The sequence below is a fragment of the Mustela nigripes genome, chromosome 13, assembly GCF_022355385.1.
Source record: "Mustela nigripes isolate SB6536 chromosome 13, MUSNIG.SB6536, whole genome shotgun sequence".
Classification (NCBI taxonomy): domain Eukaryota; kingdom Metazoa; phylum Chordata; class Mammalia; order Carnivora; family Mustelidae; genus Mustela; species Mustela nigripes.
In genome coordinates, this window is record NC_081569.1 from 5,128,253 (window position 1) to 5,151,612 (window position 23,360).

Genomic DNA, 23,360 nt, shown 5'->3' on the forward strand with positions numbered 1-23,360 from the left:
GCGTCTCGGAAACCGAGCCCTCCGGCTGGAGTGCTGCCCATACCCAGCACCCTTGGGCCTCCCCGGTGAGGGGCCTCGCGCCTCTCGTGACCCTCGGGAGGCTGTAACCCTTCTAACCTCAAGACAGAAGCGTGAACGCCTGCGGCGGCTGTGGTTTAACAGTTAGTGCCAGAGAGAAGTCGCCCACGCGAGCCCTGCTGCGACTCACTGTCTGCACGTGCACCACGAGCATGGGGACCGCAGTCCCTCTGCCACCGCCAGCTCCTCGGCATCCAGCCAAAGCCACCCAGCGCCTGCCACGCTAGGTGAGTGACCTTTACGTGCTCCTTGGCTTCTCTGAGCCTCTGTTTCTCATCCGCACAATAAAGGAAACCCCGGGTCCCTGTGTGCCACGGTGGCAATGGGCTCTGCTGTGGTCCCCTACTCCGCAAACCCGTGCTGCCCGGATCCCGAGACTCTGGCATGGCCCCAGCCATCGGCAAACTTAAGTCACCGAAGGAGACAAAGTCCCTCATGCCCCAGGAGGAGGAGAACAGAGCAGTACGTGGGGTGCCGGGGGAGCCCCCAGGGAGGCCTAGTCCAGTTTGGGGGGCACGAGAAGGGAATTTGAAGCCCTGAAAAATGAGGAAGAGTTTAGAACAAGAGGAGGAGACCCCAGGCCAAAGGGAACTGTGGGTGAGGGCTGGAGGTGTGACAGAGCATGGCGGGTTGGGGGCCTCCCCAGGGTTCAGGACAGGCCAGGGGAGGTAGAGACACCAGTCCACACAATCCCAGCCAAGGAGCATGCGTGGTCTTGAGCCCAGGCAAGGTGCTGAAGCAGGAGAGAGCAATGATCTGATGTGAGTGTTAGAAAAATGACTCTGACCACAAGGTCAGGAAAGACCAGAGCAGGTGAGCTGGACGCCCACAGACAGGCAGTAGGCCTTTGCTCGTACAGGGGGAGACCGTGGCAACTTTCAGGGTCACAGGTGACAGGAGCAGACCGATCCCACCAGCCAAGGCGGGGAAATGGGCAGGGGCTATTGACATGCTCTGATGACACGCCAGAGAGATGGCCGCATGTGTGCGTGATTCTAGCAGTCCCTACCGCTCCCCAGCAGGAGGTCACTGTTGCCTGCAGGGTGCACTTGGGGCCCCTGGGCTTGGGATCTCCCCTGCTGTGCGGGGTGTGAGGGACGTGCGTGCGCCTGTGTCCTCTCTGTTGCCCACGCCGCCTCCCACAAACTTGGCGAGTGTTCCCTCAAAGGCCACACACACCCCTGCACAAAAAAAAAATGTAGCTCTGTGCTAAGATATGTTTTATGGAAGAGCATGTGGTGAACGCACTGCTCATGGGCCCGGGGAGTCAGCCACAGCGCTTGCTGGGGAGCATGAGGTGTCCGCACCTCCCTGTGAGTCCCTGCTGTCCCGCCGCCCGCCCCGGAACACCAGGCCCCAGGGGGAGGGCTCGGTGGCCATACAGCTTGTAAACGTCAGCTTTCCTTTTCTTAAAAGCAGGCTACAAGAACAGCACGGCTACTAGAGAGAGAGAGAGAGAGGGAGAGAGTGTGTGTGTGTGTCTGTGTGTGTGAAGGTTGCTGACCAAAACAGTAAAAGTGGCAGGACTGTGGTCACTTTTACTTTGCTGAACTGATTGACTTACAACAAGCTCTGTATCATTTTTATCATCAAACAAAGCAAGGACACAGCCACTCAGCCACCTTGGGTTTAGCTTTGCTCCGGAAGGGCTGTGGGGTAGGAACGAGCAGTGGGGCCACGGGCTGCCACCCCCTCCCAGGGCACCACCGGGCCAGCTGGCACCAGTGGGGTTGGACTTGGACCGGGGGGAGGCTGAATAGCTGCCTAGCCCTCAGGCCAGGGGTCCCAGGGCTCCTCCAGCCCCACTGGCTCTCTTTTCCTCACCTTCTGGGAAGGGTGAGAGGATCACAGGGCCATCCCGGGAACCCGCTTCTGAGAAGAAAGTGACCCTTCTCCCCGCGATTGCCCTCCTCACTTCAAGTGGACAAGCACCCTGGGCTGGGTCACCTGCTTAGGGGACCTTAGGGAGCCCAGCAGGAACTCCCACGTGAGGAGCAGGTGTTGCACAGGGGGAGTTGGAGGGGGAACCCCAGCCAGCCTGCAAGGACCCCCATCCCATAAGTCCCACCATTCCCTCCACAGTCCTTGCCTTAGCTTTGTGCTTTGCCCCCAGACTGGGGTTATGGCAGGAGAACTTGGCACACAGCAGGTGCCTAATAACGTTTGTTGGGTGGGGGATGGGTGGGTGACAGGTAGACAGTCGGATGGGTGGATGAAGAGGGCCACTGTACAGGCATCTGCCCAGACCGCCCTCTTCATGGGAGGATGAGGTAGGACGCTGGGGACAGGGGCTTCGGGTCTGCCGAACCGTAGAATCCCACAGCCCAGGTGGCAGGCCCGTCCCTCCAGGCTTCTTCCCTCAGCGCTCCTGCCAGCTTCACGAAGACGAGTGCAAGTTGCCCTTCAGTTGGCCTTGTTCACTGAGGTCCACTGTCGTGTGTATTCGTGGATGTTTCTGGGTATCCGAGAGCGAGCGGATTTCCCCGTTTACTGATCTGGAGATGCTTCCTCTGCCGTGTGGGAAGATTCAGACCATCACCGACCTCTGTTTCCAGCTCCCTAGTCTCTGCGACGTGTCTGGAGTCGTGACGTGTGGGGAAGGTTCTGGGGAGGGGTGGGAATTCAAACTTGAGTCCTTCCCGCCTGTGTAGGGCTCCACGGGGCAGCAGAGAAGGCAGAGGCCTAGGGTGGTGGCTCCCGGCTCCGGCATCGCTTCGGGCTGGTGCAAAGCGCTTCCGCTTCAGAAGATCGGGGCGGGGCCCGAAGGTCTGCAGTCCTGACGAGCGCCCCCGTGACACTGTGACACTGATGCCGCCAGCCTCCCCCCAAACCCACTTTTTGAGATCCCCTGGCCTCAGGTAGAGGAGAGGGTCAATCCCCAGGGTGGATATAAACCTGGCTGCTGCGAATTTGAGTTCTGGGCCTTGGCCAGGGCCTTCTCCTCTTTCACCCTTGCTTTCTGGCGATGACAAAGCTCCCTCCATCTACGATGCTGAGCAAGGCTGTCAGGTGGGGCAGAACCGTCCGGAGGGGATTTAAGAAGGTGACAGCGGGTCAGCCTTGCTTGGGGGAGCCCTTTGCAGGGGTCACGAGAGAGCCAGGCTCTGCAGCCCCTTCCAGCACTGAAGTGCCCCTTCACCTGTGGCTCCACAGCCGGGAAGCCGCCGCAGACCTGCCATTCCCAGTAGGTGCTATGCAGAGCGCACCAGGGGCAAAGGAAACCCCCTCGGAAACGGTGGGAACGAGTGTAAGCTGACATTTCCCAGGCCTTGCCAGCCTTTGGGGTCAACTGGGATCACATTACCGGCCAAGTTTGCCTGAGAGTGGAGTTCTGTCTCCCTGCCACGCTACTTCGTGATACAGTCCATCGGGGACTCTCAGACAAGAGGGCCGGGGCGCCAGTGTGTTACAGAGGTTTTCCAGAAACGCCATTTCAGTGTTTACTTGGCGCCGGCTCTCTTTGCCCAGACCCAAGAGGATCCAACAGAGCTGGGGACAGAGTTGTCTCAGAACAGAGCACGGCCGGCCTCCCCTGGCTGTGTACATCCCCAGCTCACAGGAAGGACGACTTGTCACAGCTTCCTGGGTCAGAGGAGTTGAGGTCAAAGGCCGCCGGTTGGGTCAATATATTGCACAACCTCGAGTAACTTAACTGAACTTTCCTTTGCCTCCGAGAGATCAGAAGAGCGTGACCTAGTGGTATTGGTGGTTAGGGAGATGCAACAACACGTGAGCGCGTGTACCCCGGTGCCTGGCCCTCGCTGGGTGTGGGGGGTTCTCATTCCACCAAAGACCTCCTCTATCTACTGGTGACTTATGTGGACCTCATTCCCAATCAGTGGGGTTAGCCATTCTCAGCCTAATCCTCTCATAAAATTGTTCTCTCCCAGAGATGCCTGCTTCAGGCATGGCCACCCCCAGCCATCCAAGCATCATAAGCATCCAGATTCTGGGGTTCTAAAGATTGGCAGAGAGCACCCTGTAACGTAGGGGGCCTTCATCTAGACCAGGAGCCCCGGGGAAACCTGAGGAGAGATGGCAGAGGACGTATCAACTCCCAACTTGTAAGTTTTTATTTGGGAGTCTGCGCGGATTCCTGGGAAAGAGGTCCCGACTCTCATTAGGTTGTCCAAGGGGCCAGCACGCCTGACAGTTTAAGAGACCTGATTCAGAGAGGGTGACATCCTCGCCAGGCTGCCTGGACACTACGCCACTCGGGGAACACACAGGGCCTCCCCCAAGCCAACCCCTCAGCCCCGCCTGACCTTCCCTGAGATCCATGCTTCCTCCAAAGTGGGAGGAAAATGGTGACAGCAACACAGCAAAATGGTGAGAGCAAAGGAGGAGTTTGATCCCAGGCAAAAATGTGTGAAGACAGTTGGCTCTGATAACAAGGTGGGCTGTGGCCGTCTCTGGGGGATGGGCCCTGCGGAAGGCGGGCGGGCCTGCTCCCCTCACAGACCCAGCAGCTGCCATGCTCAGCGGGATGGCTGGGCAGCCGCATCCTCAGACGCGGAGGGGTGTTCGGCGCCTGTGTTCGTCGGCTTCTCCTGGTCTTGCTTCCTCATCTGAAAAATGGAATTTCTTGGGGCAGGAATTGGCAGTGGCTGCCTGGCCCGTCTTCCTCCCAGGGTTGCCGAGAAGAGCCCAGAAGCCCACGAGTGAGGGGTGGAACATGTTCGGAGTCCGCTGTGGAAGCAGCTGGGGCCTGGGCGCCTGAGTTTGAGGCCAGAGTTGGCACTCCCTCCCCGGGTCCTCCTGTGTCTGGTGGGGCCCAAAGAGTCCCCACCGTGTACTTGCCAGAGCCTGGCGCCAGCTGCAGCCATTGTGATTCACACCCTCCCCGGGACACAGTTGGGGGGCCGCCGTCAGCCCCCCTCTCCCGGTGAAAGCGCTGGGACTGCATGGTAGAAGGGCCGCTGGGAATAGGTGGGGGGCAGGAGAGGAGGGGGAGGGGCAGGATTTAGCAGAGAAAGTCAGAAATGTCCCCAGAGAGAAATTAAATTGCAGCTCTGTGGCGAACAGTGAGATTCCTTTTCCCCATCACCTCACAAAAACTCCAGTGAAATATTTCTTGTTACCTTGTGGAATGGATCTATTTTGGGCTCGGTGGCTCCGTTATGGAGCGCCTTGCTTCCTGTGTGCCTTTGCAGGAATTAATCCTCGCCCCAACCCTGTGGAGAGGGTCCTGTTGTTTTCCTGAGCCAGCTGAGCCGTGGAGGGCCACGGAAGGAGTAAGGGGGTGGTCCCGGGCTTCTCCTTGGGCTGCCCGACGCCAGCAGGCTGGTGGGTGCGGCAGGCACAGAGCCAGGGGCTGTCAGATAGCCAAGATACACCGAGGGGCTCCGTCCGACCACCCTGAGGGTCCTGGCCCAGCCCCTGGTCAGAACACTAAGCTGCACGGCCCAATTAGGGCCCTGACTGCTCTGACACCCCCTTCCCCTTGCAGATAGGGGACTCTCTCAGAAGGGCCTGACCCGAGCCCTCTCCAGCACTAATCCCAGATTCCCTGCCTTTTCCATCGCTGCTTCCTTACCAGGCCGGCTCTACCTGCCGTCTGGCCCCAGGTCCTCACCAGGGCCCTTGGCTTGCGCTGAAAGCACAGCTGTCAGGACAGTGAGGGGGATGTGGTGGGGGCAGGCATGAGAGGAATCGAGGCCACTCCTTCCAGGAGGGCTGGGATTTGCTAGCAGGCCTCCTGGGGCAGCCACCCTCCCCCAAGGAAGGTCATGACCACAGTTCCCCAGGACCAGGGCCATAACCACTTCCTCTCTGCAAGGCCAGGAGATGGGAAGGGGGGCCTCCTCGTCCCACTGACGAAGACCTTCCTGCCCTCAGAGGTGGGCTACCCTGATCCCCAGGCCCCACATCGGGGGTTGGCATTTCCAGTTCTTCAGACCTGCCTGTCGCCGGCTTGCTGTATGACCTTGGGACAGTCACTTCTGCTTTCTGGGCCTCCGAGGCCTCACCAATGGAGCGAATGATCCAATTTGCCCGCCCACTTAGACATTCCAAAACTGAACCGTTCAGAGCCACGTGATTTCACATAATCTGAGCTGTCTTCCTTTAATGTGACCAAAATGCAAATGACCCCGGTAGGTGACTCAGCAGTTCTCTCCCCCAGGTCTAGACACCCCCACCACAACTGGTGGAGGCAGAGGTCCCACCAGACCCACAGGAGCAGCCTCTTTCGGGGCCTCTGCACAGCAGGACCTGGACACTGGCATTTTTTTGGACACTGTGTAGGAGAGGTACTCAGACCTTGGGGGGCAGAGCGAGGGGACAGATCGGGCTCCCCTATGCCGTACACATGAGTAACGGGACAAATAGTTTATGAAAAGAATGGCCAACAAACCAAGAAGAGTCTCCACAGCCGTGGCCTCTAGGATCCTCCATGGACCCCAGGCTGCCCCGTGGTGGGTCAGGGACACCATCCTAGCTGGGCAGAGCAGGGGTCTGGGTGCAGAGAGCGTAGGGGACGGCAGCAGAGACAAGGCACGTAGCCTCCAGCCAGGCGGCCTCCAGAGAGGACTCTGTCCCCACACCCTCGGGCTCCTAAAAAGGGAGCTGAAAACCACTCAGCCCTCACGGCTGTCCTGGAGGGACGCAGGCTGCTTCCCGTGTTACAGCTGCCAGGAGGATGACCGCAGGACGTGCTCAGCGAGCCACAGGTGAAGCGAACTTGCCAGACCACCCTGCCAACTGCCGGGAAGGGGAAGGAGATCACATGAGGGCATGAAAGCTGAAAGGGAGCAGGCACCCAGGATCAAAGGCAGCTTCCCTGAGACCAGCCAGCCCCAGGACAGAGGAAAGTTCTTGAGAATCCGAACCCAATATTAGAAGAGCACCAAGAAGAGAGTCAAGAAACCACATCAGGACACCCCGCGGGAGCTTGCAGACAGGAGGACCCAAGTAGCACCACGGCACATCTGAGAAACTGAGTCACAGCATAGCACGCACATCTAAAAAGCAAACCCACAGCATAGAGAGAAAGGTGAAGGAATCACTGTGAACTCAGAGAAGATGGTCATGATGGAACCCAGAGCCTCCAGCCTGAGAGGGGTTGGCTCCCTGAAGTAGATGATCCAACCGCTAAAGCCCAAGAATATTTAGAGACGGAGAGGGCACAAGACGGATTCAGGGTAACTGCCCTTAGGAACATACCGACTTGCGCTGAGTTACTGAACTTTTTTTTTTTTTTTTTTTTTAAGTTTTTTTTTATTTGTCGGAGAGAGAGAGAGAGAGAGAGCGAGAGCACAGGCAGACAGAATGGCAGGCAGAGGCAGAGGGAGAAGCAGGCTCCCTGCCGAGCAAGGAGCCCGATGTGGGACTCGATCCCCAGACTCTAGGATCATGACCTGAGCCGAAGGCAGCTGCTTAACCAACTGAGCCACCCAGGCGTCCGGAGTTACTGAACTTTAAGGACAGAGAAAACAAGCGTTCAGGCACCCGGGAGGAAAACCCAAGTCATGAACAAGGGGAGAAAAAAATCAATCTGGCCTTTCATTTTTCCCCAGCAACATTCAATCCCAGAAGACAAGGGAGCTTAGTCTTCAAAGTTGTGCGGAAAGGGGGAAACCAAGAATATTGCACCCACTGAGGTGGTTCAGATTTATAGACAACATGGAAAGGATCAGGGAAAACAGCACCCTTGAGCCTTCTTTTGAAAACACACAACTATTCAGCAGTGAAAACCTAGCTGAAAGTTAAAAGGAACCATTTTTTTTTTTTAAGGGTAAAATCATGACTCTCCTACAATATAAAGTGAAACATGTCAAAAACTTTATTTAACTCGTTAAATAATTAGAACAAGTACACGCAAACAGGCAGCTAAGGGGTCCGGAAATGAATGTGCGTCCGTGAACGAAACTGACGAGCCATGGGGCAGCCGTCCGCAGCATTCCCCTGCACGGAATCTGTCCTCATGTCTCTGAACAAGAACCATTTGCATTGCCCTAAGTTTTCTACAACTTCGACTTGCTCCAAAATGACAAAAGGCACAGGTTCCTAACTACAGGACCTCCTCCCTGCTGTAGGCTGTTTTCAGGGGCAGAGATGCCATTTCAAAGTCTTTCTCCTCTTTTCCTGGTATAACCAGGAGATGACCTCCTGATGCAAAACCCCGGGGACAAAATGTGCTTTTTTAAAAAAGGGGATGGAATCCATTGAAATACAGGACTAAGCTGAGATACTAGGAGAACTGTGGCTGCAGAGCAGAATCGAAGTGTTAGAAACTGTGCCAAAGAGAAAATAGTAGATTTGTAGTCAGGAACAGAGTGAAGACCGGTAAGGCAGGTGATCACCTTTTCATCCCGAGGAAGGAGGGCACCTGCCCAAGTGAAGCATTTCTTGTTTTCCCCCAAGACTCCAGTCTCTTGATGAACTTCATCATCTTTTTTCTTTTTTTTTTTTTTTAAGGATTTTATTTTATTTATTTGACAGACAGAGATCACAAGTAGGCAGAGAGACAGGCAGGGAGAGAGGAGGAAGCAGGCTTCCCGCTGAGCAGAGAGCCAGATGTGGGGGCTCAATCCCAGGACCCCGAGATCATGACCTGAACTGAAGGCAGAGGCTTTAAACCACTGAGCCACCCAGGCGCCCTCGTCATTTTTTTTTTCTTAACATGAAACAAGTTCATCATGAACGAATACCTCTGAGAAAAGTAAAAACTTATCTAAGATTCAGCAGTTTTTACAGCAGTGGGTTTTTTCCTGTTAAACTCAAGTAAAATTGCTTTTAGTTTTAAATCCAGCAGGTGTGGTACAATCCCATCTTTTAAAAGTATTTGGACCTATTCACCTGACCATCCACCGGCCCCTCTTTACCCCTCCAAAGTTCTCTGTGTATAGATGACATCCCCCCAGTGTGAAGCCTGGGCAGTGGGCTATATTAAGCAGCCGCTCTGTGCCAGGAAGTTCTAGGTGCTGGGAGGACAGCAGAGAACACACACGACCCTGCCCTCAGGAAGCTGGCTTTCTAATGGGGATGTGCAGGTTGCTGCTTTCTTCGTGCTTTCCTGTATCACTCATTTTGGTTTTTTGAGAATAAGCAAATGTTATTTTTGTAAAAGCGCACGCACATCAGATGATTCTAGACAGCCAGAGTTGAGCACTGCTACCTTCCATTGGAGCCATTGACACTTTAGTATGAATAAGGTTTTCAGGAAGCAATGTGAGGACCCAGGGTCTCTGCAGGTCCCAACCGAGGCAGCTGAATCCTGCGAAGAGCTGAAAAGGGGAGCCACTCCCCAAGGAATTCAGCCTCTCTTGCCTGGAAGAATCCTTGAGCTTGTCTTCCTGTCCCTGGTGTGGGATCCTAAGCCTGTAAGACAGATAAACATTCCTTTTTTTTTTAGATTTTATTTATCTGTCAGACACACACACACCAAGTGGGGGAGGGGCAATGGGAAAAACAGGTTCCCCGCTGAGCAAAGAGCCCGATGTGGCACTCCATCCAGGACCCTGGGATCATGACCTGAGCCGAAGGCAGACTCTTAACTGACTGAGTCACCCAGATGTCCTAACAGATGCTCATTCTAGCTGGCACCGGACCCAGGCAGCTGGGGGCTCAGCCCAGCCTTGACAAGTGTTTGGGACATACCTGCCGGTCAAGGCTCGCCTCCATTCAGCCTTGGAGGCCCCTGAGCCCCATCTGAATCCATCACCCTCATCTACTCTCACCTCCTCTGAGCGGAGCCCTGACTCTTGCCCTTTTCCACTTGCACCCTCACCGTAGCCCCACTGGCCTAAGCTCCCTTTCCCACACCACTGGGCCTTTGCACATGCTTTCTCCACCACCGGAAGCCCTTTCCCAGCCTCCTTCCCTCACCCCAGATCCCAGGTCTCCTCCTCTGGAAGTCTTCCCTGACATACTCCCAACCCCACAGGTCAGGCCCCTGCCACCAGCTGTGAGCTCCCCAAGGGCCAACGTGGCTCTGCTCATTCCTGCGGCCCAGTGACCTGCGAGGGCCCGGCAACTGGAGGCGGGAAGGTACACGGGTGAGTCTGGCCCTTCACCTCTTACCCACAGGGCCCTTGTCCTCACTTGGCTGTTTCCTCATCTGAAAAATAGGGACACAGTAGAGTTTTCCTCATAGGGTCCTTGAAAGAAATAAAGAACATAGTTTGCATTTTTAAGGTTTTTAAAAGAATGACAAAGAGCGTAAAGAAGGAGGGGGAAGTGAAAAGAAGAATCACCCAAGTCAGTAAGGGAAGGAGAGGACTAAAAAGTTAGCTGGAAAGGAAGTCTAGTTTTTGTGGAGCCAGCTACAAGTCTGTGGGGGCCGTGGGGTCATGCATTCAGGACAGCCGGGGGAGCTCCCTTCTGAGCCCCCCACCACTTCCAGTCCAGATCCCCGCGTTCCCCAGAGCCTCTGGAGACGCCGCCCCCACAGTGTCCGCCAGCTCCCGCAGAGCTGCCCCAGATCACCCAGTCTCTTCACGGAGTGAGTGACTGCGGCGCCGGTGGGGGAGCTGAGGTCACCCGCGCCGCTGGCAGGGCCCCGTGAATCTCAGGGCAGGCGAGGGTGAGGGCTGTGGCTGTCAACCGCCGTGTCCCCTGATGCGCCTCCTCCCTCAGAAACACCAGCATGAACTCTTCCTCTCGGGGGCACGTCGTCTGCTGTGGGGGCGGCTGGGGAGCCACAGCTCAACGCCCATAACCTTCACACGGAGCATGTGACAGGCAGGGCATGGCTCCGCGGCAGACGACTCTGGGCCCTGCCCCTGCTCTGCAGCCCCATAGTTCCCACTAGGCAAGACTCAAGTCATATCCCCTTTACTGAACACCTGCTTTGCAGGCGAGGTGCTCGTCTCACTGGGGAGGTTATTAAGTCGTCTCCACTGCACAGAGGCAGATACGGAGGCCAACAGTGGTGTGGGGGTCGCTCCAGGCCACACTGCCGGGACTGGCAGGCCCAGCAGGCTCACCGTGGACGATCTTCCTCCTCACTCCTCCAGCCAGGGCCAGAGCGACACCAAGCAGGGGCGCTCTGAAGGACGTGGGGTGCCTGGCTGGGGTGGGGGATGGGCCAGTGCCTGCACAGTGGGGCACAGGAGCTGCCCCTCCTGTGTGAGAACACTCCGGGGAACCTCGTCTTTTTAAGAGCTCCGGGGACTCCACTGAATGGGTGCGCGGGCTCGCTGATCCCCCACTGCTGGACACGCAGGTTACTTCCAGCCGTTTGCTAAGCCAAACAGGGCGCCAAGTTCTGCCTTTGTCCTATGTCCCTCTGCCCTCGTGTAGGAGAAACCCTCCAAGGGCTCTTCAAGGCCCCACGGGTGGGATGCTGGGCCTTACATGAGGAGGGTGTGGGTTCAAGGAGGGCCCCTCACCGGGGATGGACGCAAACACTCCCTCCAGAGCCAGCAGGCTCCCCAGAGTGGATCCCGCAGAGACTGCCCAGGAACCCCACCAGGCAATCTTTTGCAGGGCTTGGCTGGTGGGTTGGTTGTTTGGGGTTTTGTTTTTTGTTTGTTTGTTTGTTTGTTTGTTTGTTTTGAACCAGAGGCCCATGCTGGGCTCCAGCTCCAGCTGCAGAAGGTACAAAGCGGGGCTGGGCGGGTAGGTGGTCCTGCAAATCCCAACAAGGAAGCAGATCGTGGGGAGCAGAGGGGCTCCCTCAGGGCTTCTCACCGGCCTCAGCAGCAGCATCAGAGATGTGCTAGCTCCTTTGCAGACACAAGGTCAAGGTAACACCAAGTGCAGCAGCCCCCGGTGGATGCCCACATCACCTGACAGCCAAAGCCCCGCGCCTTTCAACTCACCCCCCCGCCTCCACCCCTTGCGCGTGGGGCCTGAACACTTAGCCCATCTCGGCAGCTCCTGGTGGTCCGCTGTGACAAGGACACAGGGCACCTGTTCCGCATGGCCTGCTGCCGAGAGCAAAGCCAGGTCTTGGCCTATGCGTCTCTCTGCCCAGGAGCCTCTTACTGTCTTCCTCTTTTTTTTTTTTTAAGATTTTATTTATTTATTTGACAGAGACAGCGAGAGAGGGAACACAAGCAGAGGGAGAAGCAGGCTTCCCAATGAGAGGGAGAAGCAGGCTTCCCTATGCGGGGCTCCATCCCAGGACCCTAAGATGATGACCTGAGCTGAAGGCAGCCGCTTAACAACTGAGCCACCCAGGCGCCCCTTATTGTTATCCTCTTACGAGGTAGAATCATGACTGTCATTTAAGAATGAACATGTGGTAAAGTTGATGAAACTCCGGGGCGCCTGGGGGGCTCAGTTGTTTAATAAGTGTCCACCTTCGGCTCCAGTTATGATCTAAGGGTCCCAGAGTCCTCGGAGGGAGCCCCATATTGGGCTGCCTGCTCAGCGGGGAGCCTGCTTTTCCTTCTGTCTCTGCAGCTCCCCCTGCTTGTGTGCTCTCTCTCTCTCTGTCCCTCTCTCCCTGTGTCAAATAAATAAAATCCTAAAAAAAAAAAAAAAAAAAAAAAGTTTATTAAACCCCTAAATCAGTGAGGGAACCAGGCTACACAGTCTCACCAGTCCACAAGAGAATCTGAAGAACAGAGGCATTTATTGATCAGGAATGTGCAAATGAAGGCAAAAGCGGGGAGGGGGAGGCCCGCTGGCGTTCTGCAGGACAATTCGGAGTCCGCAGGTCTATAGATAAGAATGGTTTTGCATTACTTATCTACAACTTGCAGAGTTGTAAAATAGCCTGATTAGAATGGAATCAGATCATCCAAGAGGTATCCCTAGAGTCTTAGATAACCAACGCCTCGCTTTTCCAGGGATGCACACGTTTTCCTGCAACCCTGACCTGACCACCCAATGTCCTTCACCTGAAAACTGAGCCCACTTCCTGTCCAGGAGGTGCCCCCACCCCTGGCTCCCATAGCGGGTAGGTGCTGTCCACTGGGGCTCCCCAGGCCCTTGAACTTCTGATCACACTGTCCTGTCTCCCCTGTCAGTCTAACAAGATTCTTAAAGCCAAAGTCGCGTCTTTATGTCCCATCATGCCAGTGCGTAGTCAAGGTGGGGGTGCCTGGGGGGCTCAGTCAGTTAAGCCTGGTCATGATCCCCAGGTCCTGGGATCGAGTCCTGCTTTGGGCTCCTTGCTCAGTGGGGAGTCTGCTTCTCCCTCTCCCCGGCTCCCTGCTCATTCTTTCTCTCTCAAATAAATAAACTCTTTTAAAAAAATAAAAAGAAGGCATGTGGCATAGGTGAACGAAATGATTGAACAAAGGAGAAACACAGGGCTCTGGAACCGGGGTGGTCCATGGGCTGCCCCCATAAGACAGCCCAAAACCTGCATGCAGGCTGGCGAAATGTGCAGGCTTCAAGCTTGATCTTAATAAGGGCTCCTCAGAAATAAGGCTCCGAGAGCAAACAAGCTCAGAAATGCTGGGTTAAACACAAACCAGTTGTCTGCTTTTTCCCTTTTAACCGCAGCACTTCCCAGAACCTTTAGTGTATCCACATTCCCAGGGAATGTCTTAGAAGGAGCATGCAGTGTTCCAGTGTTTTTCATGCTTATCTGATAGTGAAGCAACTTTTTAGTTTTTTAGAAGATTTTATTTATTTATTTGGGAGGAAGAGAGAGAACGAGCAGGGGAGTAGGGGCAGAGGGAGACCCAGGCTCCTCGCTGAGCAGGGAGTTGAACCTGGGACTTGATCCCAGGACTCCGGAATCACAACCTTCACTGAAGGCAGACGCTTTACCAGCTGAGCTGCCTAGGTACCCTGGTGAAGTAACTTTTAAAATGAAGGAAAGATGAGGGTTCTAGAGAATTCACATTGAGAAAGACCAGCTTAATCCAACTGCCTGGGCTTCTGCAGTGTCACATAAATTCCTATTGCCTGTGTCCGAGCGCCCGCGGCCTTCCATAGGTGACCCGATGTCTCTGCACCTCCATTTCCTCATCTGTAAAATGGGACTAAAAAAAGAACTCACCTCATGGTTGCTGGGAGGGTTCCATGAGCTTCTGCAAGAAAAACCTGCAGCTTGGAGCCCAGTAGAGCGAGTACACAGTAAATGTGAGCCGTGTCACTATAAAAACCCATTTATTGACTTGTCTTTGTACCATCTCGCTTGACCATCACAACAGCTGAGGCCGGATGAGGAAGATAAGGCAGAGAGGACAGAACACTCAGGCCCAAGGGCCTGCAGCTGGCGAGCGGCCAAGGTTCTTGGACCAGGCACGAGGCTGAAGAACGAGCTAGCCAAGGGCTTGGCATGAAGTAGGTGCTTAGTAAAGACAGGTTTCTTCTGTACCGCCCTCCTTCCTCCTTCCTGTCCAGAAGTCATGCTGGGCCCCAGTTGGAAGGTCACCTCTGGCCAGGCTTGTGGTGGGAGGGACAGTGCCTCAGGCCAAGGGCTCGCAGGCCCTCGGACAAGACCGGCTCCAGGCCCAGCCTGGCCTTCTCCCCCACCAGCTGAGCTTCTCCCTACCCTTCCCCTCCATGCCAGGCCTCCTCGCTCTGCATTCCCCCCCCCCCCCAGTTGTCTGGAGACTTGAGACCCCAGGGGCCCCTTCCTTCTCCTCAGCCACCCTGGTGACAAAACAAAGAAGGGACTTAAAATGGGCCTCAATTCGCTGAAGGAAGCTCGGGCTCTGGGGTTTGAGTGGAGCTTCCAGGCCACCTGGGGCTGTCCACAGGCATAACCCAGGCCCACACAGAGCCCCGCCCCAGGCTTGGCCAAAAATGTTGCCCAAGCTAAAGGCTTGCTCAGAGAAATGACTCAGCTGGAGCGCTCAGATGCAATTTCCACGTTTTACGAACTAAAGGTGTTTTCATAACAGCTGGGCATGATGAGCCAGCAGCAGACTGTAAACAGAGCAAGGATCTGGTCGAAAACGCCCAGGTCTGAGCCCCCACCCATGAGCAGAGGCTCGGAGGCCAGAGGCCATCAGCTTTTCCACCGAGATGCTTCCATCACGCCCAGGTGAAGCCCAGGGATCCTCGCTCCATCCCGGCAAATAGCACAGGCTCCCAAAATACCACGGAGATGCACCCAGGCCATGTGTAACCGAGCAGGGAGGCAGGTGACAAAGCCAACCCCACAGAGCCTGCTTCTGTCCTTCCCCAGGCCTCCCGTGGGACTGGAAGACTTCCAAGAACCAGTGTCCTGGGACCAAAAGCCTGCAAGGCCTGGCCCTGAGCCAGCATTTGTAGGGGAGGGACCAGTACCCGGGCAAGGAAGATGTCCCTCTCCTCCCACAGCAATGACAGCTCTGCTTGGGGGGCCTACTGCAGTTGCCCAGGAGGGCAGTCCTTCAGCCTCCTGGAGGATGCAAAGGTCAGTGAGATGGGACCACCCTTATCCCCACCCCTCCCGCCTTCCCTCAGTCACTTATCAGGACTCTCTCTCGAGGGCCGACCTGTCAGCTTCACCCCAGGCCTTCCCAGCCCAGCAAATGGCACTGCCAGCCTCTGCCTGAAAACCAAGGAGTCCCCTTCCGTCCTAATTTTTCTGATTCACAGCAAATCCTGCCGGCCTTATCTCCACTGCGCAGCTGACCTCAGCCCACTTCCCAGCCCTGCCCCCCTCCAGCCACTGGCTTGGCTCCCACAGCAGCCACGCTCCACTCCTCAGGGGGACATGGTCACGGCATCTTTCCGACCACACCCTCTCCTGCCTGCGCATCCTCCCCTGGATCCTACCGCAGAGCAAAGCTTTTTAAAGAAACGAAGCCCACCAGCTTTGGCTTCAGGCTACGAAGAGATGAAGGGAACCGAAGAAGGGCACAGAAGTACAACTGTGTGTAAAGGAGAACTCGCTATGTGACAGAGAGGCATCACCCACGTGGGGAAGAGAGTTTTACAAATGGCGTCGGGACAAGTGGTCACCCATAGGGAGAGAGTGCAATTAGATCCTACCCAACACCACACGCACAGCTGCGGGTAGATTCAAGGTTTACCTGTGGATAACGAAAGTGCAATACATTTGGAAGAAAATCTAGCAGAATGTTTTTATCACCTCAGGGTAAGGAATGAGTTCTTTTCTTTATAAGGTTTTATTTATTTATTTGATAGCACGAGAAAGCACAATCGAGGGAGCTGGAGAGGGAGAGGCAGAAGCAGGCTCCCCCCTGACCAGGAAGCCCGATGTGGGGCTCGATCCCAAGACCCTGGGATCACAACTGGAGTTGACAGCAGATACTTCGCCATCTGAGCCACCCAGGCGCCCCATGATTTCTCTTTTTTTTTTTTTTTTAAGATTTTATTAATTTATTTGACAGAGAGAAATCACAAGTAGATGGAGAGGCAGGCAGAGAGAGAGAGAGAGGGAAGCAGGCTCTCTGCTGAGCAGAGAGCCCGATGCGGGACTCGATCCCAGGACTCCGAGATCATGACCTGAGCCGAAGGCAGCGGCTCAACCCACTGAGCCACCCAGGCGCCCATGATTTCTCTTTTTATATAAACTTTTTGTAAGTTACTACATGAATAAGGGAAAGTGCATGTCCTATGTCCAAGGTCGATAAAATTTCCCAAAGCGAACCCAGCTTTGCACCCAGCGCTAAAGCCAAGAAGTGGGATACAGCCAGCAACTTGGAAAGTCCCATGGTGCCTCTTGATAAGGAAGAATATCCCAGGTATAGCTGTAAAGGAAAATACTAAATGAGCCTGATAACATTTACATTCAAATCTTCAACAAAATATACTATAACTGAGACAATAAGATATGTCCACAGTCTGGAAGGTGGTATTTGCCGTACATACAACCAGTAGCAGATTTGCTTCCGGAATATGTAAAGGACTTTTGTAAATCAAAACAACGGACAAACCAACCCAACAGAAAATTCAGCGTAAGTTGTGAACGAACACCTCACAGGAAAAGAAACCTTTAAGGCCAAGGACCATTTAAGAAAAGAGTCTCTCCGTTGCTGGTTTCAGAGAAATGCAAATTAAAACAACAGTAAAATATTCTGTCTCCCCCATCAGACTGGCAAAAGGTAAAAGAAACAAACAAAAGGGGTACCTGGGTGGCTCAGTCAGTTCAATGTCTGCCTTTGGCTCAGGTCATGATCTCAGGGTTCTGGGATCTAGTTCCCCTAGAACTAGATCTAGTCTCCCTCTGCCTCTGCATCTCTCTTTCCTTCAAAAAAAAAAAACCTGCCCCTACCAGATGTGGACCCCAGCCTCAGACATAGCTAGGGGGGCAGATTGGGAAGCGCTCTCTTCGCTCTTAGCCAGCTTGGTGGTGGTTACTGTGCTCCCCTACTCCAGAGCATCCGGCAGCCCCCATGGCTCCTGAGCCCAAGTTGGTAGGGGTCTCCCATTCAAGGAAGTAACAGCTGTAACTGGCCTCGGGAATTTGGACAGGGCCCACCGGAGGGGACAGCCGTGCCTGCCCTAGCATACCTGGGGACTCTGCTGGAAGATTTAGGGCAGAGGCTGGACTCCAGAGGGCCATTCACCACCGTGAGCTGATTGATCAGCAGAGATCTTGGCTTGGCATTGGCCTGAGCTTCCGCAGGGCCCAGACAGGGATGTCCTTGCACCGTGGCAGTGGGTTTAAAGGTCAGGAGAGACTGGAGGGGAGAGGGAGGCTGAAGCCTTAGCAGCCCTTGCCACCCACAGCGGCTTCAGGAAGGCCACCACAAAGGCCTGTTGAGGTTCAAGGAGAGGGGAAATGGCCTCCACTTTCTGTGGGAACACAGCAAGGTTTCACACCACATTGGACTGAAAAGACTTCTGTGACCATCTTTAGACAGTAGAAATAAGAAAATACTAGTATTTCGAGCTGGAATGAGTTGAGGCAGAGTAACACCATGCATTGAGTAGGAGCCTGTCAGGCTGTGGGGCAAGAGGCAGGGAGGCCCACGGGGAGGCTACTGCACCCGTCCTAGCCTTTGTAAGGAAGGAGCAGGGGGAGGGGACAGAATAGCGGGCGAGGCCCACTGATCATCTCGGCTTGGTCACCAACGTGGCAAGACACTCTCCTTCTTGGGGGTTACCTTTTATTACCTGTAAAATGAGTGGGATGAAAACATAAAGGGAGGAGGGCTCTTATTCAATTGTGAACCCTTTGAGAATCTGATGGAGGGAATGAAACTTCTCCTCAAGGGAAGGAAAGTGCATTCAGGCCAAAGTCCCGGGGCACTCAGAGTCCACCTAGCTCAGTGGTTACGTGTGGGGCCTCTGGACCCAGACCGTCTGTGTGTGAATCTTGCCTCTGCTCCTTACCAGGCGAGGGCCCTCAGGTGAGTGACTCAGTCTCTGTGTCGCTGCCTCCCCACGTGTAGACGTTAGGAATGCGTTAGTCTTCAGGTCACCAAGGACCCAACACTCAGTAGTTCTTGCAGAAAACCATGGTCCAGGAAAAGCCCAGATGTGTGTGCTTGCTGGTGTTGGTTTGGGAGTTTGGACAGATGATCTTTGTCCCTTCTCAGAAAATCTCTTCATGGGACACTTGGGTGGCTCCATGGGTTAAGCGTCTAGGGGTGTTTGGAAATGTAGGGTTGGGGGGACATGTCAGGACGGCCCTGTGATTGGGCATCTAGTGGAAAGGGGCCATTGCGACACAGGGAATAATTGTACATGAAGAATTATCCCCCACAATGCCAAGAGCATCTGTCTCCCATTGAAAACCTCCCAAGCTCTGGAGGTCTCTAGAGTAGAAGCGATGGAACAGGGAGCACCGGAGACGTGGGCTGGCGCTTACCACCACCCGCTTACCACCACCCGCACCTCACTGGGGGCTGCTAGGGGCATAGGAAGCACGCAGGCCTGGGGCCAAGGTCCAAGAGGAGACACTGCAGAGACCCAGTTCTAGAACCAGGAGGTGGTCCTATGGGTGGGGACACACAATGTCTCTGCTGTTGTTTTGTTTTGTTTTAATATTTTAAGTATTAGAGAAGGAGAGAGCAGTGGGCCGGGAGGGGAGCGGCTGAGGGAGAAGCACGCGCCTTGCTAAACAGGGAGCCCGGCGCGGGGCTCCATCCAGGAACCCCATGATCATGACCTGAGCCGAAGGCAGTCACCCAACAACAGAGCCACCCAGGCGCCTCCTGTCTTTGCTCTCGCTCTCAGTTTCCTTAGGCCTTCTTGCCCAGCTCCCGGGGACGGCCCGGAGCATCACCACATCCTGCTGTGTCATGTCACATCCTTTGGTCAGTCCCCAAAGGGACCCTGACTCAGCAGCACAAGCAGTGGGGCAGGTTAAAGGAAGTGGAGGACACGTCACTGATGCCTGACATCGGGTCCTTCCGCCTGGCCCAGTTCCCGGCAGGCAGGGAATCAGGGCCCCCTGGGGGTGTGGCCAAGCCCAGAGCTACGCCCCCCCCACGCCCAACCCCAGCGGCTGGCAGGACCTTTGCCACCTTCAGGACTGGGGGACCTGAGAGGGCTGGATCTGATTCCCGAGCAGGAGGGAGGTGTCCTCCCAGGGGCCCCGAGGGCCAGACCAGATCTCACCATTCGGGGCGCATAGGGGCGGGGGAGGGGGGGGTGGAGCCCCGCTCCTGCCTCAGGGTCACCAGCTACGTGGGGGCGGGGTGGGGTGGCTCGAGGAAATCTGCCCTCTGCTCGCCACGGACCCCTAAACCGAAGGCTTCGTGGTCATCATTTAACAGGAATGGGGTTGGTTGTTACTGTTCTGACGATAAAAGCAAATCGTGTTCATAGTCACAAGGCTTGAAAGGCCCAGGGAAGAAACTAAAAACCCGCCAGTCCCCACCTTGGACAACGGCTCTCAGCCTCCCCTTGTCTTTCCTTCTAGCTGTGGCTCAGTGTGCACCGGTAAACTCCATGGACACGTGCTATTTTATAACCAGGCCCTTTTTTTCCTTTTAAAATTATAATATGGCCACTTTTGTGTTTTCAAACATTAGAGACAAGGCAAAGCCTGCTCTTCCTTCTCCCACCCATTGGCACTAAGGACCCTGTCCCCCAGCGTCACCTGTGTGATGTGGGTGGGAACAGGTGAGCTGAGGTCACTGAGAATGGGCTCTTGGGAAGCCAGAGGTAGGCAGAGTGACACCCTCTCTTTGCCAGAACCAGCTTCCAAGCAGGAGAGTCACTGATCTGCCTGCCCAGTCCCCAGCTAATGGGCACCATGGGGAGTTCCCTCTGGGAATGAAAGGGGCCCCCTGTCTACAGCTCCCGCCACAGAATGTGGGCAACTGGGGCAGCTGTTCGGGGACTCCTGGGCTGCTCTGCAGAGGGCACTGTCTTCCCTCTTGCCCTTTCCCAGATGCAGGAGAAATCCATTTTCTCACCCTCCAAGCTCGGCCAACGTGAGTTCTGGTGAGCGCAGAGCGGAAGTGAGATGGCCTGTTTCCCACAGGCAGGTGTGGGTCACAGGCTGGACTCTGGCAGCCAGAAAAGTCCTCAGGTGATTGCAGCGGCCCTCCCTCTGCACCTGCTGTGTGCAGGGCACTGAGCCAAGCACTTTACAGTGTTAGTTCATCCCTTTCTTGTGACATCCCAGCAGGGAGGTATCATTATCCCCATTTAATGGATGAGGAAACTGAGCCTCAGCAAAGTGAAGTCATGGGTCATCTTCCTCATGGATGGATCAGGCATCTGAGGCCAAGGGAGCAGAGACGGCCTGCCCAGGACCGGGGTCGTCCTAAAGCAGACTTGTCCCCCGGACTGGGCCCCCCTCCTTCTGCCTGAGCCTACTGGGGAGTTTGCCCTGGACACAGACCAGGGACTAAGGCTTCAATGGACCTATCTGGACAGCAGCCATGTTCTGGGCACAGGGCCTCCCCAACATCTACCCACTGCTGCCCCGCTGACTCATGGAGCCCAGAAAGTCCAAATTTTATGAGGTCAACCCAAGCACCCTGGGATTTCACATTCTCTGCCCTTATTGACATGTAGAGGTAGAACGGCTTTTTCCACTGGGCACATGGGCACTGGGGACATATGCATGTGCTCTGTCTCCTGAACCAACTGTCCAGTCACAGGTGACAGCTTCCAGGTGAGGAGCGAGGAGACTGGAGCTCCAGACGCACCTCTCCCCACTGAAGTCCAGCATAAACTTGGCCAGGTCTCCCTTTCTCCCTGAGCCTTGATTTCCTCATCTGAGGAACCCTAACCCCATGATTCTTTAAGGGCAGGCATGGTGAAGACATTTCTTTTGCCCCCCATCAACCCCCTTCCAGATGGCCCTTCCACCAGCGATAGCCATCATGTTTCACCTCGCGTGTGAGTGCTGATAGATTAGCAGTGACTGTCTGGAACACGGCAGAGAGAAGGATTCCACAGCTGTGTGGCGATGGATTAGTAATGTCTGCCATGGGAAAGGATAAAGAAGTAGTAGCACATGTGCCGTGCGTTTGCCATACCTGTGGTCCCCCAAGTGTCTTGTCCCAAGTGAGCCTTCAAGGAGTTCCCCAAGTGCTCCCCACAGGTGACGTGCCCCAGTAACCCCATTTCTGTGAAGACAGGCTCCTTGGAGAAATTACGCAGCTGTTGAGAGGGGATTTTGCATTGGTTCCTGCCTCTCATAGCCACTTCCTGCCCCAGATAACTTGCTCCAGTACCTGCCCTGGGGTTGACCTGTGAGGTCACACTGCTGTCTTTGACCTCTTTGATTCTGGGGACTCCTGTCCTGGAGCACAGGGCTTGCAGGCTGCTCTCTTTCCTGGCAGTGCCCCTGCTTCTAAACACCCACATGGCCAAATCTCACACTGCCTTAGGACCCATTCAGGGCTGACATGCAAACTCGGACCTTGTTTATGTGGCCGATGTGGAAGAATGCCTGACCCTCCAGGAAGTGCTTTTTTTATTTTATTTTTTTTATTTGATAGAGAGAGGCAAATAGAGCGAGAGGGAGAAACAGACTCCCCACTGAGCAGAGAGCCTGACGTGGGGCTCGATTCCAGGACCCTGGGATTATGACCTGAGCTGAAAGCAGATACATAAATAACCAACTGAGCCAGCCAGGTGCCCCCCCCCCCAGGAGTGCATTTTAAAAGCAGAGACTTAGGTCTCTCTAATAATGGAACTCCAGATGTTGTGGCTGGTGTTTGGGACGTGTCTGGCAATGTGGGGATATGGCCCGACAAAGGTTGGCTTTGCTGCACCTTTGTCACGGTTTCACAGGTCTCTGTTGCATTTCCTCCTGGGATAGTCTTGTTTGGCTCTGATAGGTGATCCCACTCCACCTTGTTCCCCAAGCCTTCTGGGTCATAGAGCTCCCCACCCAGTGCTGAGGAAGGACTGAAGGGAAAGTCCTGTGCTGCTCAGTGGCTCTAAATTGCAGAGAGAATGCCTTCGAGTGGTGGAGAGCATTTTGCAGGATCCCCCAAAATATTCCTGAGAGTAGGAGTCCCACCTCCACCCAGTGCCCACATCCCTTTACAACTCCTCACCAAATGGATGCCCCGTTTCCACTCAAATGCCTCCAAAGATGAGGAGCTCCTTTGGAAGGATTGGAAATTCTAGGCAACTTTTTTTTTTCTTCCATGCGTCTTTATGTAGATTTAAGTTTCCTACAGTGAAACCATTCCTTCAACAAATTAATATGCCTACTACACGCCAGTACTGTTGTAGCCACTGGGGACAAGCAGTGAACAAAACAGGCAAAAATCCCGCCCTCGTAGATCTGACAGGCCGGAGGGGGGAAAAGGCAACAAACAATTATGTAAAAAGGACACAGAGTCTGTCCCATGTGAAAAGTACTATGAAGCAAAAATGAAGCAAGGAAAGGGGGATGCGAGTGTTACGTTTGCATTTTAACATACTATAGGTAGTAAAGGCGACCTTCCAGCCAAGTCCTGAGCAAGATGACCAGGCCAGGTCACATGGGTGTCTTGCCAGAGAAATCCAGGTAGAATGGCCAGTGCAAAGGCCCTGAGGTAGGCGTGCTATTGGAGGGACCGAGAAATAGAGAGGCTAGGGTGCTGGAGTCAGATGAGCCAGATGGAGAACTATGGGAGATGAGATGGGGTCAGGAAGGCCCCGGGGTAGAGTAGATGATTCTTGCAGACATATGGCTTTGGTAATGCAGGAAGCCAAATTTTTATAAGTAGGAATGGGTTGGATTCTAGTAGAAGCCCCAGCCGAGATAAAAAGAATACCCAGATCCAATCCGGCGAACCAAGTGAAGACCATGCTGGGAACTGAGAACGGGACCGGCATTTCTGGAACTCCAGCAGTGCCTGGCACATCACGTGGAGCCAAAAAGACAAGATAATTTAGTTTTTATAAGCAATTGTATTGATGTAGGAAAATAGAGACCAAATAAGGCTGGGCTTCCTTGGGCCTAGTTGGGGCTGGGGGAGGGTGTCCGTGTTCTCAGGCCTGTATCTGAGGAAAGGTGCAAAGGTGGGCATGGAATGGTACCCTCCCTGGCTGCCTTGGGCCTGGGAGTGCCC

The 23,360-nt window shown here is 54.7% G+C and overlaps 3 long non-coding RNA genes across 3 annotated transcripts in view; 1 reads left to right on the forward strand and 2 right to left on the reverse strand.

The window, feature by feature from the left end:
- Nucleotides 1-23,360, forward strand: part of LOC132029071 (uncharacterized) — a 25,206-nt gene continuing 1,846 nt past the window's right edge. The window contains exons 1-5 of the long non-coding RNA XR_009407685.1: nucleotides 1-305; nucleotides 9,965-10,076; nucleotides 14,136-14,268; nucleotides 15,119-15,328; nucleotides 15,514-16,015. This is a non-coding gene — a long non-coding RNA (uncharacterized LOC132029071). The remainder of the gene's footprint in view (nucleotides 306-9,964; nucleotides 10,077-14,135; nucleotides 14,269-15,118; nucleotides 15,329-15,513; nucleotides 16,016-23,360) is intronic.
- LOC132029070 (uncharacterized) lies at nucleotides 4,173-5,700 on the reverse strand. The gene is made up of 3 exons (XR_009407684.1): nucleotides 5,615-5,700; nucleotides 5,160-5,252; nucleotides 4,173-4,646 (listed from the first exon to the last, which is right to left on the reverse strand). It is a non-coding gene; the product is annotated as an uncharacterized LOC132029070 (long non-coding RNA).
- The window catches only part of LOC132029072 (uncharacterized), a 21,459-nt gene continuing 6,000 nt past the window's right edge, over nucleotides 7,902-23,360 (reverse strand). The window contains exons 2-3 of the long non-coding RNA XR_009407686.1: nucleotides 10,102-10,178; nucleotides 7,902-9,399 (exon numbers count right to left, since the gene is read on the reverse strand). This is a non-coding gene — a long non-coding RNA (uncharacterized LOC132029072). The remainder of the gene's footprint in view (nucleotides 9,400-10,101; nucleotides 10,179-23,360) is intronic.